The 16860-nt window shown below is 45.1% G+C and overlaps 1 long non-coding RNA gene across 2 annotated transcripts; it reads left to right on the top strand.

The window, feature by feature from the left end:
- The first annotated feature begins 241 nt into the window (after positions 1 to 241).
- LOC134207713 (uncharacterized) lies at positions 242 to 15931 on the top strand. 2 transcript variants are annotated; one of them, XR_009978411.1, is made up of 4 exons: positions 242 to 575; positions 639 to 870; positions 929 to 1031; positions 15823 to 15931. It is a non-coding gene; the product is annotated as an uncharacterized LOC134207713 (long non-coding RNA). The 2 variants fall into 2 exon arrangements; XR_009978410.1 differs by having other exon boundaries at positions 242 to 870.
- Positions 15932 to 16860: the final 929 nt, after the last annotated feature.

Genomic DNA, 16860 nt, shown 5'->3' on the forward strand with positions numbered 1-16860 from the left:
ATTCGTCAATGGTTATTCCATTGACGAATACATAGACCTCAATGTCCGGTACAAACTGTTGTAATTTCGGGCACCATGTCTTCTTCTTTATTTTAAGAAAAATACCCCTCGGGAGTGACGAATTACATTTAATTTCGCGACAGTTGACTTACCCCTCTCGATGGTCTGACATTTTGTTGCTGTCAAAAATCGGCAATGCGAGGTGTCAAAATCTTTGTTTACTTTAGTAGTTGAATTATGGTCTTACGTCTTGCGACTAATTAAAGTTTGTTGAATAATTATTTAGTTAAATAGTGAATAAGTTAAATCACGATTTATGAGGCCCGTCCGATTGAAAGGCGATACGGGTCGTGCGAAGAATAAGTAACCTAAAATCGCTTCTAAATGGGATTTCCAAGCGAGTTTTCGTCAAGGCCACGACCGGCTCGATACATCTACCATCTGCGGCTGCTGCGGGTGGAGCATACAACCTGCAGTGGATGTCCAGCATGTTACAGTAGCTGCTGTAGTAAATAGAATCTTTGGCTTTGCATCGGACAGTTTGGCGTTGCAGCAGCACCCCGTTATTTATCCAGGTGAAAGCTCACATAAACTGTTGCGCCGCGAATGAGTTGCTCACTTTTAAACAAACGGTGCAGTCTGGACCGATTCTTCGATGTGAAAAAACAAGAGGAGTTAGCCTGCCTCTCCTTATGGGAATGGGACTGCAGTGCTAAACTCCCGGAAATAAACCGAAAAAAGCGACTGACATATCTTGGTTTAGTAGGCTATGGTATGGCCGGAATCTACGTTGACGATGCGTATTCTAGCGAAATTTATCGGAAACATTATTTCAAAACCGTTTGGCAAAGACATCTCTCGGAATAGTAGGTAAGCAGGTACGGTAATGCTGTTGATTAATATTATTTATATGAAATTTATAATTCAGAAACTAGGATATGACCGGTAGCGCAAACTCTGTTGAGAACCGGGCGAGCATACGAAAAATAAATGGGAACAGTGACATCTGGATCGCAAGAGTAAGCCATCAGGTGAGTAGTTTTCCGAAATAGTTTATTGCGGTTCCAGTTAAAAATCGTTATGAGCTCACACGACAATTAAAATTTCTCTCATTTACGGATGTCGCAATTGCCTCCCGAATAGTACGTATATAAACGCACGGCTATGGCATAGATTCGAACTACTAGGAAATAGGAGAAAACTCGATTCGTTGGTTCAGCTCACTTCGATTTTCAATCGTATTTATTATGTCTTCCGGTTCCTGATATATTTACGGCTTTATTACAAACTGATTATTCTGAACTTGTAATATGATTTGTAAAGCGTTTATTTTTCATAAATACGTTGGGTTTGGTTATTCGAGTTTGACGTGGTTTAATTTTGTTTAAACTTGATTGTTTTTATTGATCTCGATTCAGTTGAGTTCAAAGAGTGAATTGGTAAATTATTTTCAATTCAAGTAATTACAGACTTTCCGGTCAATTCACATGAACCATCTTACCCTGGTTACCTGCAATTTGAAAATTCCCATCTTGCGGCTTAGTGCTCGTTACGACTCCTGCAGTTATAACTGCGGGATTTTAAATCAAGTTACCTTTTATGTTTTCGAATTATGACTAACACTAGCATTGTGACTGAATATTCTTATGGGAAGTCGAAACCGAAGAGGGAGGAAAAGAAACACGGTCGGACGGACAGACATGTTCAGTTCGTCGAGCTGAGTCGATTGGTATATAACACTATGGGTCTACGAGCCTTCTAAAAAAAGTTCGTTCTCGGAGTGAAATGATAGCCTTTCGGTACAACTTTGTTGTACGAGAAAGACAAAAACGCAGCTTAATGTCTTCTAGGTATTTCAAAGGGAAACATTTTGGGATCCCGAAGAGCATTGTTTTAGAATCAAAAGGGAATTCCTTTTGGCATACTTAACCTTTTCAGAACGCCCGCCCATTTTTGTAACACGAGCACGCGTGCGTTGTGTTTTGTACTACACTTTTTGCATTTATTATGGTTATCATCTCTCAAAGCTAAGGAAATAGACGCTTACAATCTTCAATTAAACTTGTTCAGAACATCCAGACCATTAACCTAAAATGCAGAATAGTTGGGAATTAATCCGTTTGGCAGCGCTAGCATATGCGCGATGATTTAATGTCGTGGATATTTTAAGACCTATTATATAACGATGATATATAGCGATCCTCGCGGTGGAAGGCAAGTTTCACTGAACAACGCGTATTTATAAGACAGAGCAGCATCGCATGCTTTGCTGTCTCTTTCTTTCGCCTTGGATATATGGGAGTGCCGCCCGTCAATTGTTGAAATGTACACAAAGAGCTTACTTTGAAAATAGCAGTTTGTTCTATGATGCCTATCTGTTTTGGGCCTTTTATTTATTTTCAGACTAAGGCCAGAGTGGCCTGTGCAGTGCATAAAAGTCTTCTCCATTCAGCTCGATCCGCAAGTCGTCCTCCACTTGATCGATCCACCTTGCTCGGTATGCACCTCGCCTTCTTGTTCCCGACGGATCGTTGTCGAGAACCATTTTTACCCGATTGCTGTCCGACATTCTGGCTACGTGCCCGGCCCACTGCAGTGTGGGCCCGGCCCGATTTTCGCGGTGTGAACGATGGATGGTTCTCCCAACAGCTGATGCAACTCGTGGTTCATTCGCCTCCTCCACGTACCGTCCGCCATCTTGCGCGTTGGTCCTCCACGAGCATCGTCCAGGTCTCGTGTCCTTGGAGAACTAGCGGTATAATAAGCGTTTTATAGATAGTCAGTTTACGACGGCGAACTCTGTTTGATCGGTTACGATTTCCTGCTATGATGCGTCTCCGAATTTCTCTGCTGGTATCGTTATCGGAGGTCACCTGTGAGCACATGTACACGAATTCTTCAACCACCTCGATTTCGTCACCATCGTCACAATCCGTTTAGCTTCCCTTTTCAATCTGATGTAGGCTTCCTCCATCTTCTCAAAGTTACGTGTCGTCGGCGAAACCAAATAGCTGGACACACTTCGTGAAAATCGTACCACTCGTGTCGATCCTTGACCTTCGTATTACCCCCTCTAAAGCGAATAGCAGACACGAAAGACCATCACCTTGCCGTAATCCTTTGCACGTTTCAAATGGACTCGAGAATGCCCCTGAAACGCACATCACCCGATCCATCGTCGTCTTGACCAACCGTATCAGTTTATCCGAAAATTCGTTTCGTGCATTAGCTGCCATAGCTGGTCCCGATCGATTGTATCATATGCGGCGTTGAAGTCGATAAATTGATTATATGTGGGCACGCTGTATTTGCGGCATTTTTGTCTATAGGATTCATAAAGTTATTACTTTACTTATGGGTCCTGTACACCTCCAGTGTTGCAAAGGGCCGACTTGAATTTCCATCCTGAGCGATTTCCAGCTATCGGTTTAACCCGTTTCGGTCTGACCTACAAATCAAAATTTAAATAACCCGTGTGGACTCATTTTTCGTCCGATTGCCATGAAATTTTCAGGGAGGAAGCGTCATCATGTCTGGGGGGGTCCTGGGTCTGGTGCAGTCAAAAACGGGTCATTTTTTTAAACCATTCATAAATGAACAAAAGAGCCCAGAATGTTGATGCAAACGTGGTCAATCATCATTGACCAGCACCAGAAGTAAGTTTTGATACAATTGGATCACCAGGACATGGTTCCGGGTGTTCCGGGAACCTGGTTCCCTGGGGTAGTGGACGCTTTTCAAGTGGTGTAAAAACCAGTCTTGCGACATATCAAACTTCATGATTTTGGAAGACAATCTCAATAGATGAGTTTTTGAAAGGTTTTGGATACATTGGTCACGGCCGGAAGTGTTCCCGGAAACCTGGTTCCCTCAGGGAAGCGGACAAATTTCGACTAGCACCGAAACCCATCTTGCAACATATCAAACTCCATGATTTTGAAAGACAAGTTCAATAGATAAGTTTTTGAGAGGTTTTGGACACATTGACCACATCCGGAAGTGTTCCCGGGAACGTGGTTCCTTCAAAGAAGTGGACGAATTTCGATTAGCACCGAAACCAATCTTGCGACATATCAAACTCCATGATTTTGACAGACAAGCTCAATAGATGAGTTTTTCAGAGGTTTTGAACACATTGGCCACGTCCGGAATTGTTCTCGGGAACCTGCTTTTCTCAAGAAAGTGGACAAATCTCGCCTAGCATCAAAACCCATTTTGCGACATATCAAACTCCATGATTTTGAAAGACAAGTTTAATGGATGAGTTTTTGAGATAGACTAATAGATGAGTTTTTGAAAGGTTTTGGACACATTCAGGGTTGTTACGACTACGCGGATTTCGCGATTTTCGCGGATTTCGCGGTTTTCGCGGATTTGGTGCGGATTTACATAACGATTTTAGGGTTTCGCGCGGATTTGGCGCGGATTTAGTTTTAGGTGAAAATTTCTAAGAAAAAATCTAAGGAAGTTTATTTGAAAATTAGTTTTATCATAAAAGATGGGCTTTATTTTCATTACCAAATGTTGTTGAGAACAAATTTACGTTTCAAGTTTATCAACATTATTTTTTGGATATGTCCAAGTCCTTATTTAATGGCATGCATTACACTCTCAAGCATCATTTAAACAAATGTTATGAGGAGAGATACGCCACTTGTTGTCATTTTAATCCATTCTAAAACACGACGCATATAAACCATGTCTATTGAAGGACATGAGCACCCATTTCCATCTTGTCAATTTCTTCGTAATTCCAAGATATTTGTCAGTTTCTGATTGGTTGTTTATTTTACGATGAACCACTCAGCATATCATTTTTCAAAAGTCGTCAGGAATTCTTTCATAATATTGGAATATTTTATATTTCCTTTATAACATTCATCTAGTACGAATGAAGGTTTATACAACAATTGAAAACATAAAAATGTTCTGTGATTTAATGCTGATGCTTCATTTTAATAATTTCTTCCGCAGAAAGTCGATCAAAAATTAGTAGATGATTCTCAAAAGTTATTTCTGGGCTCTGGCGGGTTTTTTTTTATGATATTTTCTGTTAACTCCGGTGGTATTTTACAGAATTGCCAAAAGAAAACGAAGAAACTTCCTAAAGAAATTTCCACAAGGACCCTATGATGATCCTTGTATATATTCCTTGCAAATAAATTTCCGCTAAATTACGCTGTAAAGAGGATTTCTGCAGCATTAAAAACCCGAAAAATTATAAAGATTATATAGGAGGAGGTTCCTGGAGCGGTGACCGCAGGAATGACTATAGAAAATCGAAAAGAATACCGTCTTGAATTTACAAAAGAGTTATAGCGATGGTCACAGATATTTCTTTAATAAGTGCTCAAAAATTGAACCGGGAGTTTTTCCGCAGGAAGTCACTAATCAATTTCTGCAAGAATTTCTAAAGCGATTTCCGTAGGAATCATGAAGGGATTTCTGCAAGTAAGCTCTGAAGGAATATCTTCAGGTTATTTGTAGAGAATTTACTTGAACTCACGACAAAAATCCCAAATGAATTACAGAAACTATAAACCAGGGGAATTTTTGTAAAAATACTCGGAGAAATTTCCACAGATGTTCTCGGAAGAATATCCACAGACAAAAAAAAATTCCGGAGGATGACCCGCAGAAATCTTTGGGATGAATCGGCGCACGAAAAATGAATTTCTACAGGAGTTCTCGGAGTTTTTAAATGAAATTCCAGTAAGAATGGTAAAAAAGACTGCGTGAATTTTTAGAAAAGCTTGTTACAAGAATTGAAGGAGAAATAACGGACTAATTTCTGTTGGACTTTACGCAAATTATTCTGCCGTATTTCCAAAGAAATTTCTTCTGAAATTTCTAAAAATATTCCTCTGGAATTTTTAAAGGAATTTACACTTGATTCTATGCAAGCAACTATGTTAGATTTTGTATTATTTGTTTCTTGATATGAATTCAAATATTTGTTTCACAGAAGTTTTGTTTAAAAACGGAGCTTCATTGTCTAATTCCTTAATATCTAAGCAAGTTTGTCTTGTGATCAATAACTACAACAAAGCTGCCTAATTAATTACTTTAAAGAAAATTGCGGTTTTGCCAGATATTTTAATATTTGGCACGTTTATCTTTAATCAATTATGATCAAATCTGGCCTTAACATTCATTTGTAATAAACGTACCTTGTGCAGAATTTTATAAAGTTCTATCAACAAAAAAAAAACTGATAATAACGGAACAAATCATGCCAAAGCCATCATCTAATCCAAAAAGCGGTGCTTATGCAAATAGTTTTGACTGTTTAGTTCTTGTTCTCTTGTATTCAGTACTTCTAGTGGCGAATAAGGCCATTTAGAAGGGTTGTTATATTTACTGCCGGTTTATTAGTCCTATTAGCATTTTGATACAAACATATGTTGCAGTTTTAAATCATATTTAAAATCAGTAATAATTGTAAAAAAAGAAATTTTTGAGAAGACATTTAACGTGTATTTACTTAGAATTTAGATCTGGATCGCGCAGATTTGGCGCGGAATGGGTTTCATGTCGCGCGGAAATGGCGCGGATTTGATTTTAGTCGGCGCGGAAAATATTTCAGGATCTCCGTAACAACCCTGCACATTGTCCACATCCGGAAGTGTTCCCGGGAACCCGGTTCCCTCAAGGAAGTGGACAAATTTCGATTAGCGCCGAAACCCATCTTGCGGCACATCAAACTTCATAATTTTGGAAGATAATCTCAATATATTAGTTTTTTAAAGGCTTTGAATACATTGGCCATGTCCGGAAGTGTTCCCGGCGGCCTGGTTCCCTCAGAAGCGGACAAATTTTGATTAGCACCGTAACCCATCTTACGACATATCAAACTCCATGATTTTGAACGACAAGCTTCTTCTTCTTCTTATTCGTTGGCATTACATCCCCCACTAGGACATTGCCGCCTCGCAGCTTAGTGTTCATTAAGCACTTCCACAGTTATTAACCGCGGGGGCATCAGGGACCATGTCCAAGGGCTTGACGACCCCTCCCCAGCTGTCTGTGAGTCAGGGAGAACTGCCTAGGGCGTGGTGGGATTTAGCAGTGGGCTCTGCTAAAATCCCTCCCAAAAAACCACAAGTGCCCGTAATCAGACTCTATCAAAGCGACTGTGTGCCGCTTCAAAAGCACATCAGGCACATCAGGGTTGATACCAGTAAGACCCTGATTATGGCATACTGGCTGCGTGTATTGGTCTTGTATTTGGATATTGTTATATTGTGAAGCGAGGGATGGCAGTCTGACATTCTACTCTCTTAGTAGGGCCGGGTGACACCGACTCGAAACGGCGAGTGGGCTAATGGCTAGGCTGTCTTCCGTCCCATAAAACCGTGGCGGGCCTTGTAGCACGCTGCCCAATCCTGCCATCCAGTTTTGCCTACTGGGTGGGAGTAGGTTCAGATGCCCTTTCCTGACTTGCGCTGATCTGGCTCTGAACACGCAAGTGTCAACCCTCGCATGGCCTCCCTGCTTGCCGAAAGGCAGGCATAGATAACCATGGGATCACTAAAGGAGACTACTCCAGTAGGATTCAGCGGCAGCCGCAAGGGGGACCCATACAGCAATGAGCATTGAACGCAATCAGTCTTTGGAGTTGTAGGTGACGGACCCCTTTGCCAAAAGGGGTCTAGCGAGGTCCCCTATTAAAGAGGGGGCGAGTGGAGTGACGGCTGCTGCTATTGGCAGTACCGAAGAGTCTCCAGTGGTGGTGGGGAGTAGCCCTGCCTGCACGCCTGACGAGCCACTACCAGGGATACGGGTGGTGGCCGAGCAACTCGACGAGATCATCGAGTTCGTAAGCGGCAGGCAGAACACCAACAAGGAGCTTAAGCAGAGCCTGTTGGTGCTCCGGCAAGCTGTTCGTGTCGCAAGACAAGAACAGGACGCTTATATCAGGCGTGTAGCGGCAGCAGAGAAGGTAGCCAAAGGTACGCAGACCAAGGCCCTCTCCTCTCCTAGCGGTGTTACTGCGGTGAAAGAGGCGACCGCCCTTACGGCCAGTGAGGGTAAGAAAACGCCAAGTTCGAAGCGACCCAAACGCGCTACCATTAAGGCGAAGCGTCGCCTGGATGGTGCACCGGAGCCTGAAGGGCGTGTGCCCAAGAAGGCAAAAGGCACTAGACAGGCACAAGTTGCTGAGCCACAAGCTGGCCCCAGCCAGCCATCGGTACCCGCCGAAGGAGATGCGAATCCTTGGCAACTGGTCAGTAGGGTGCGGAAGTCAAACACCCCTCGACCTACGAAGAAGGTGAAAGACAGAGGCGAGCCTTGTTGGTGAAAACTAACAAGGACAAATACGCCGATGTCCTGAAATCGCTGCGAGCGGCCGATAGCCTATCGGCCCTGGGCCAGGACGTGCGCAGCGTTAGACGTACCAAGAACGGTGAAATGATCTTGGTACTGAAGCGTGGCGCGCAATCCAGCGGGGTGGCTTACAAAAAGCTTGCCCAGGAGGTCTTGGGTGACGGCGCTCAGGTCAGGTCGTTGGGTGCGGAAGTGACCCTCCAGTGTAAGCAGCTGGACGAGGTCACGACCGCGGAAGACGTCGTCTCTGCCGTCAAAGAGCAGTGCGGCACAGAGGTTGAGCGGTCCTCTGTACGTCTAAGAGGGGGATTCTTTGGTACGCAGGTAGCCTATCTCAGACTACCGGTGGCTGACGCCAAAAATGTTACGGAGAAAGGGAAGCTTAAGATTGGCTGGTCAGTATGCCCAGTAAGCGTGCTCCAGCCACCTTCAGTGGACAGGTGCTACCGGTGCCTTGAGTCCGAGCACAAGTCTTATGACTGCAAGGGCCCAGACCGAAGCAAGATGTGTCGTCGCTGCGGCAAGGAGGGACACAAGGCGCAGGAATGCGACAAGGCACCTAGGTGCCTTATCTGCGCCAGTAAGAAGCAGGCCCGGAACCATGCTATGGGCGGGCCTGCGTGTCCCTTCGGAGAAGCCAATCGGAAAAAGCCGTGCAAGTAACACAGCTGAATCTGAATCACTGTGCACCTGCCCAGCAACTGCTGTGGCAGGCGGTCTCGGAGTCGAGGATCGATGTCGCCCTCCTGTCCGACCCGTACAACGTTCCTGCCGACAATGGCAACTGGGTGGCGGACGGGTCTAGGTCGGCGGCAATCTGCACAACGGGAAGGTACCCCGTTCAAGAGGTTGTACACTCCTCCGCGGAGGGTGTCGCGATAGCCAAGATCAATGGGGTGTTCTATTGTAGCTGCTACGCCCCACCAAGGTGGCCAATGGAACAGTTCAACCAGATGATCGACAGGCTATCGGCCGACCTATTAGGTCGGAGCCCGTTCGTTATAGCGGGAGACTTTAATCGTTTGGGCAGTGGAATGGGGCAGCCGCTGCACCAATCAGAGGGGACAAGCGTTACTCGAGGCACTTGCAAAACTCGACGCAGTGCTTGTCAATGACGGAGCCAGTAGCACATTCCGTAGGAATGGGGCCGAGTCATGGATAGATGTAACGTTTGTCAGCCCCAGTCTGGTCTCGGACCTGGACTGGAGGGTAGACGAGGGCTACACCCATAGTGATCACCTAGCAATTCGCTTCAAGATCAACTATGGTGTGCAGCGTCCGAGGGCGGGTGATCCCTGTCAGGTCCGTGGGTGGAAAACCAATCACTTCGACAGCGAAGTTTTCACCGCGGCCCTGGGACTAGAGGCCAACACCGACAGTCTAAGCGGGGATGCGCTGGTAGCTGTCCTATCACGCGCGTGCGACGCTACTATGCCGAGGAAAGCCCTGCCAAGAAATGGCAGATGCCCGGTATACTGGTGGAGTGCCGAAATTGCAGCCCTACGATCAGCCTGCCTCAAGGCTAGACGTAGGACGCAACGAGCCCGCACCGAGGAGGAAAGAGCGGTCCGCCGGGAAGTGTTTCAAGCTGCGAGACTGGCCCTTAACAAGGCCATTAAGAGCAGCAAGAGAGCGTGCTTCGACAACCTGTGCGAGGGTGCCAATGCGAATCCGTGGGGTGACGCCTATAGGATCGTGATGGCTAAGACCAAAGGGGGCTCTTCACCCCCCGAACGGTCACCGGACCGGTTGGCGAGGATTATCGAAGTACTCTTCCCGTCCCGAGCCACAAGTCCCTGGCCTCCTCCTGCGCTGCAAGGCGCTGGGAGTGTGGCCGAAATGGTGGCTCCGGTGACGAACGAAGAGTTACTCGCGGTGGCTAACACCCTTGCGATGAACAAAGCTCCAGGCCCCGATGGAGTTCCAAACAGTGCACTCAAGGCAGCGATCATAGCGAACCCGAACATGTTTAGGCTAGCTATGCAGAGATGCCTGGATGAGTGTTGTTTCCCTGAGAGATGGAAAAGGCAGAAGTTGGTACTCCGGGTGACCCATCGGCGTACAGACCAATTTGTCTGATCGACACGACTGCTCGAGAGGATCATCCTCAACAGGCTCACCCCGTACGCAGAGGGTACGGATGGCCTGTCGAGTAACCAGTTTGGTTTTCGGAAGGGTAAGTCCACGGTGGACGCTATCAATTCAGTCCTCAAGACTGCAGAGGTAGCGATGCAACGGAAAAAAGAGGAATTCGATACTGTGCGTTGGTGACACTGGACGTGAAGAACGCATTCAACAGCGCAAGCTGGGATGCCATCGCGCTCTCGTTACACCGGCTTAGCCTGCCGGTGGGACTGTACCGGATCTTGGAAAGCTACTTCCAGAACCGTGTGCTACTATACGAGACCGATGCCGGTCAGAAAAGTGTTCCTATTACCGCAGGAGTCCCGCAAGGGTCAATCCTGGGCCCGGTTCTATGGAACCTGATGTATAACGGGGTTCTGAAGCTAAAGTTCTCTCCTGGTGTGAAGATCGTCGGCTTTGCTGAAGATGTAACCCTAGAGGTCTACGGGGAGTCAATCCCCGAAGTAGAGCTAACCGCAGAACACGCGATCAGCACTGTGGCGGACTGGATGAGTGCGAGAGGCCTTGAGCTCGCTCAACATAAGACGGAGGTGGTTATCGTCAGCAACCGTAAGTCGGCACAACATGCAGTTGTACACGTGGGAGACGTCGCGATCACTTCAAAGCGGAGTCTAAAGATTCTTGGGGTCATCATAGACGACAAGCTTACCTTCGATAGCCATGTCGAATATGCGTGCAAGAAGGCTTCGACTGCTGTGGCGGCATTATCGAGGATGACGTCCAACAGCTCCAAGGTGTGCGCCAGTAGACGTAGGCTACTGGCAGACGTTGCCGCATCTATTCTTAGGTACGGCGGCCCGTCCTGGGCAAAAGCACTGCGGAAACTGGAGAGCACCTACCGCTTGATGTGTCTCAGGGTGATATCGGCCTACCGCACGGTATCGCGCGACGCATCCTGCGTGATAGCGAGTATGATGCCTGTCGGGCTGGTCATCCGGGAAGACGAGGAGTGTTTTGACCTACGTGGCACCAGAGGAGCCCGCGAGCGTACCAGGGTGACTTCGGTTGCCAGATGGCAGCGCGAGTGGGATAACTCCTCGAAAGGTAGGTAGGCTGATATCAGGTAGGCTGGTAGGCTGATTCCTAACATATCAAGCTGGGTGGGGAGACCCCATGGGGAGGTTCACTTCCATCTGACACAATTCCTGTCAGGCCATGGCTGTTTTCGACAGTACCACCACAGGTTTGGGCACGCGGAGGTCCCCGTCTGCCCTGACTGCCCAGGTGTTGACGAAACTGCAGAGCACATACTGTCCGTATGTCCTCGTTTCGACGTCGAAAGAAGAGCAATGCTAGACGTTTGCGGTCGGGACACAACTCCGGATAATCTTATCCAGAGGATGTGTCAAGCGGTGGAGAAGTGGAACGCAGTCTCGACTGCAACCACTCAGATTGCCTGCAGCTTGCAGAGAATCTGGCGCGCCGAGCAACAATTGACAAGCATGACTAACTTGTGATTGGTTAGTTAGAGCGAAAGTGCCGAACGCGGAGAAGTGTGTGAATGCCCAAGCAACCAGAAGTTCGGATAAGAAGGGCTATTTGGCTTAATCAGCTCTCATTTTAAGTAATTTTTTGTATGTAACGGAACTTTAAGTGAACTTTAAAGTTTCGTTAAGGATGCTTGGAACTTGATGTGAACCATAGTGAACCAATTAGTTCGGTTAAGAGTAAATTTAAGTAAAATCTGAACTTCTGGTTGCTTGGGTGGTCTGCCCATGCAGAGGTATTGGCGCAGTGGGTGGCAACCGAGATCGTCACCTCGAAGCATGGCAGAAGTGTGAATGAATAGGTGTATGTATGGACTGCACACGCCGCGCTGGGAGTAGCGCAGGAATGTTGATTCCTGTGACTCCTGGTACCCCGCGGCGTGGCAGAGGAGTGAGGGTGAGCATCCAAGTCAGTCTCACATGGTACGAAAGGAATGAGTTGAGTCGAGTTGAGCTAGTCTCATACGGCATGAAAGAGGTGAGTCAGACTCACATGGTATGTCAGAAGTGGGAACATAAGCGAAACGTCCCACAAGGGATGCCAGAGGGAGTGTTAGGTCGAATGACTCGAGTAGTATGTGTCAGCGCGAACTGAATGAAAGAGGTGAGCAGTCTCACATGGTACGATAAAGGTGGGCATACAAGTTAGTCCCACACGGCATGAGAAGGGTGGGCACAAAAGTCAGACCCGCACGGCATGATAGAGGTGAGCACACAAGTCAGACTCATAGGAGCGTTAGAGTGTGTGCAAACATGGAGTGCATGAGCATGAATCAAGGGTTTGGGTGGGCATACAAGTTAGACCCACATGGCATGAGAAGGGTGGGCACACAAGTCAGACCCACACGGCATGACAGAGGTGCAACAGAGTATGTAGGGTGTGCTTGAGGGTGCGATAGAGCGAGCACCCAAGTCAGACTCGCATGGGACGGGTGCCTGTGTGAGCGAGAATGAGCGAGTACGTTTAGTACTGCCATCCCCCAGAAGTAGTACTGGGAGGTAGTTCCTGGGGGAAACGATGATGGAGCCCAAGGGAGTTTAGTCGGCACCGAAACCCATATTGCGACATGTCAAACTCCATGATTTTGAAAGATAAGCTCAATACATGAATTTTTGGACACATTGGCCACGTCCGTAAGTGTTCCCAGGAACCTGGTTCCCTCAGTGGACCGTACAAATTTGGATTAGCACGGAAACCCATTTCGCGGCATGTCAAACTCCATGATTTTGAATCACAAGCTCAATAGATGAGGTTTTGAGGGGTTCGGACACATTGACCATGTTCGAAAACGTTCCTGAGAACCTGAATCCAAATCCGGAAGTCAAGGAGACCTGATTCGCTAAGTGAGGTAGGCAAATAACAATTAGCGCCGAAACCTAATTTTCGACGTATCGAACACCATGACTTTGAAAGAAAAGCTCAATAGATTAATTTGAAACTTTGACCATATCGGCCATATGGAGTGTTCCCTGCAGCCTGGTTCTCTCAAGGAATTGGAGGATTTTCAGTTAACCACGAAACCTACTTTGCGATACATTAGAATTCATTATTTAGAAAGACAAACCCAGCAGATGAGCTATTGAAAGTTTTTTGACGCATTTCCACGTTCGAAAACGTTCCTCGGTATCTTATTCTTCTTCTATGGCTCTACATTCCAACTGGAACTTGGCATGACTTTTGAACTTAGTGTTCTATTAGCATTTCCACAGTTATTAGTTTAAAGCTTTTCTATGCCCGCAATTGCATGATTATGTATGTTGTGTGGCAAGTACAATTGATAAACTATGCCCAAGAAGTCGATAATGTTTCCCACTCGTAAACATCCTTGGCCGGACCAAGAATCGAACTCGCCATCTCCGAATTGACAATCCTACGTCTTTTCTCGCAAGGCTAACTGGAGACCCGGATCCATCAGTATAGTGGACAAATTTATATTTGCCTCGAATCCCATTTTACGAAATAATAAATTACATAATTACGAAAGACAAGCTCAGCAAAGAGTCCGGTCAATATGTCTGAATGCTCTAAAAACTTCATCTTGTTTGGACTTTCAAAATCAAAGTTTGATTCGTAGCAAGATAGATTTCTGAGCTAATAAAATGTGTTCAAAACCTCTGAAAACTCATCTATTGAGCAAGGTCATCCCAGACAACCAAAATGTATGCATACTTGAATTGTTTTTCTGTTATGCGATGTCTATGCGTACAAATTTCATCGCATACCAGTCGCGAAAACGCTTTTTACGTACAAAAGTGGAGGCGATATATATGTATTTCTTATCCGATATTATAAGGTAGTTTATGCGATGTGCACGATTTTTAAGCGAGTTTGTTCGTTATGCATTGCGATGTAGCTTGTGATAACAAACTCTGTTTGTCAGATAATCCGATTTCATTTGAGTTTGTTTGCAGGAATATGCGATGTCAACAAATGAAGCTGGAATAAACTCGTAAAATAGCCTACTATGCGGGAAAATTCATAAATAAACTGATGAGATTCGCACCACAATGCGATTTTGATGAAATTTGTATCGGTAAACGATTTTAATCGTGCATTCTTATGCGATGTGTGGTTGTCTGGGATGGTACTAGGCGAGATTTGTCCACTTTATTGAGAGAACCAGGTTCCCGGGAACACTTCCGGATGTGGCCAATGTGTTCAAAACCTCTCAAAAACTCATCTATTGGGCTTGTCCTTCAAAATCATGGAGTTTGATATGTCGCAAGATGGGTACCGCAGTTAACCAGGTTTCCGGGAACACTTCCGGCCGCGACCAATGTATCCAAAACCTTTCAAAAACTCATCAATTGAGATTGACTTCCAAAATCATGAAGTTTGATATGTCGCAAGACTGGTTTTTATACCACATGAAAAGTGTCCACTACTTCAGGGAACCAGGTTCCCGGAACATCCGGAACCATGTCCTGGTGATCCAATTGTATCAAAACTTACTTCTGATGCTGGTCAATGATGATTGACCACGTTTGCATCAACATTCTGGGCACTTTCGTTCATTTATCAATGGTTTAAAAAAAAATGACCCGTTTTTAACTGCACCTGACCCTGAATACTAAGTTGAAAAGCTAGGCCAAGTTCCAGATGGACTGTAGAGCCATGGAGAAGAAGAAGAAGATCTTTCAGTCGAAGTGTTGAACCGTCGTCCAACTCTCTCCTCCTGACAACGAATCCCTGAGGTACCTGGAGATTGTCGAAGGAATTTCATGAAGTTATTTTGTGAAGGAATTCCCGTAGAAATTTTGAGTGGCAATCCTAAAGGCAGAGATGCATCTGAATACGACAACACGTGTTCGTGTTCAAAACGTTCTGAACACTGTACACTAGTGATAAGTATTCTGTGTAGTCAATGTGTTGATTATATTTAAATAGTTCATAGGCCACTTCACGGAACGGTCTTTCACATAAGGGTCAGTTTTCACAGTAATTTTCATACAAACTTTGAATGACGTTTGGACAATCTAATTACTTCCAAATTAGCTAAAAATTTAGGAGGATTATTAAAATTGCCAATGTAATCGTTTAAGCATCGGGGGGCAAAAAAGTCAAAATTTGAATCACCCTACTGTACACTGTTCAAGAGCACTGACCTAACTTAGCAACTTGACACCTTAATTTATTGGATTTTTTTCGGCAGCTAATCTTCAGTTTCTATTCATTTCACACTTGCCGCTCGCTTGTGGCAACGAATCCGCTCCAAAATGCAATGCTTTGAAAAAGTAACCTTATGAAAAATGTATCGTTTTTTTTCAGATTGTTAACGAACAAATTATTTAAATATGATACTTTTTAAAATTAAATGATAAGTTTGAACTAACTGATTTTCTAAATATTATTCTATTCTAGCAGGGTCTATACGATCGTACACGGCCAATACATCAACCACCACCAGCTAAATGGATTCGGCATTCTCCAACCTACGAGCGAGGGGCGGATCACTCACGCATTTTCGAAGCAGTCGCAAGTATTGATGAACGCATTTGCGTATTTTTGAGCATTTTTGAAATGCATTTGAGTATTGATGCAATGGAGTACACATTGATGCATTTCACAATGCATTGATGCATAAGTATACGCATTTGAATATTTTACAATGCATTAATAATCAAAACAGCTTTCGTTTCGGTTTTGTATTTCAATTTTGACGTATACTTGTTGTTGTAAATAGTTTTTTCTTTTCTTGGATTACAGATATTTTTTGTAATTCAAATAATCTCACACTGAACTGAAGCGTCAGGTGAACGTTTCGGATTGGCGACCAAGGCTTTGACGTCCTGAATCGGTTTAGACTTTCCATTAAAGTTGCCAGCGCCGGCAACTAATGCGCTGCGTTAGGCCCGTGCTACTAAATGATTGTTTTCGTGAACGATTCGAATTATGTGATGACCAAAGCACCGGATATCTTATCCAGAACATCCAGCACGGAGCTTGTTGTTGTCAACACACTTTCCGCTGGGAATGAGTCGAACTACTCATCATGCAGAATGTTTATCAAATCAAAATTAGCATGCGGAATAGCCTTGGCGGTTAGATCAGAACCCATCACTGATAGAAGACCATGAAGAATGAAGAAATGGGAAATACCGAAAAAATCGGATGATTCTCATACAGGAAACGCAGATCGTTTTAATTGGTGACTGTCGCACCGACTCCCGAAACGGAATTCTCGATTTTCCTTCACGCAGCTTTTCCAGCACATCGATTAAAGATATAGGCTTGCAAGCACGTTACGGATGTACTCTGGAGTAAAATTCTCATCGATCGATCTGCGCGAAACGGTGCCCTTTCCTCGTACAAGAATAATACATTTTTAATGCATTGTTGATCGATTTTTTTTATGATGGATATAGACATTGATATTTGAAAAGGTTAAAAGTCGGAGGG

This window comes from Armigeres subalbatus, chromosome 1 (assembly GCF_024139115.2).
Source record: "Armigeres subalbatus isolate Guangzhou_Male chromosome 1, GZ_Asu_2, whole genome shotgun sequence".
NCBI lineage: Eukaryota > Metazoa > Arthropoda > Insecta > Diptera > Culicidae > Armigeres > Armigeres subalbatus.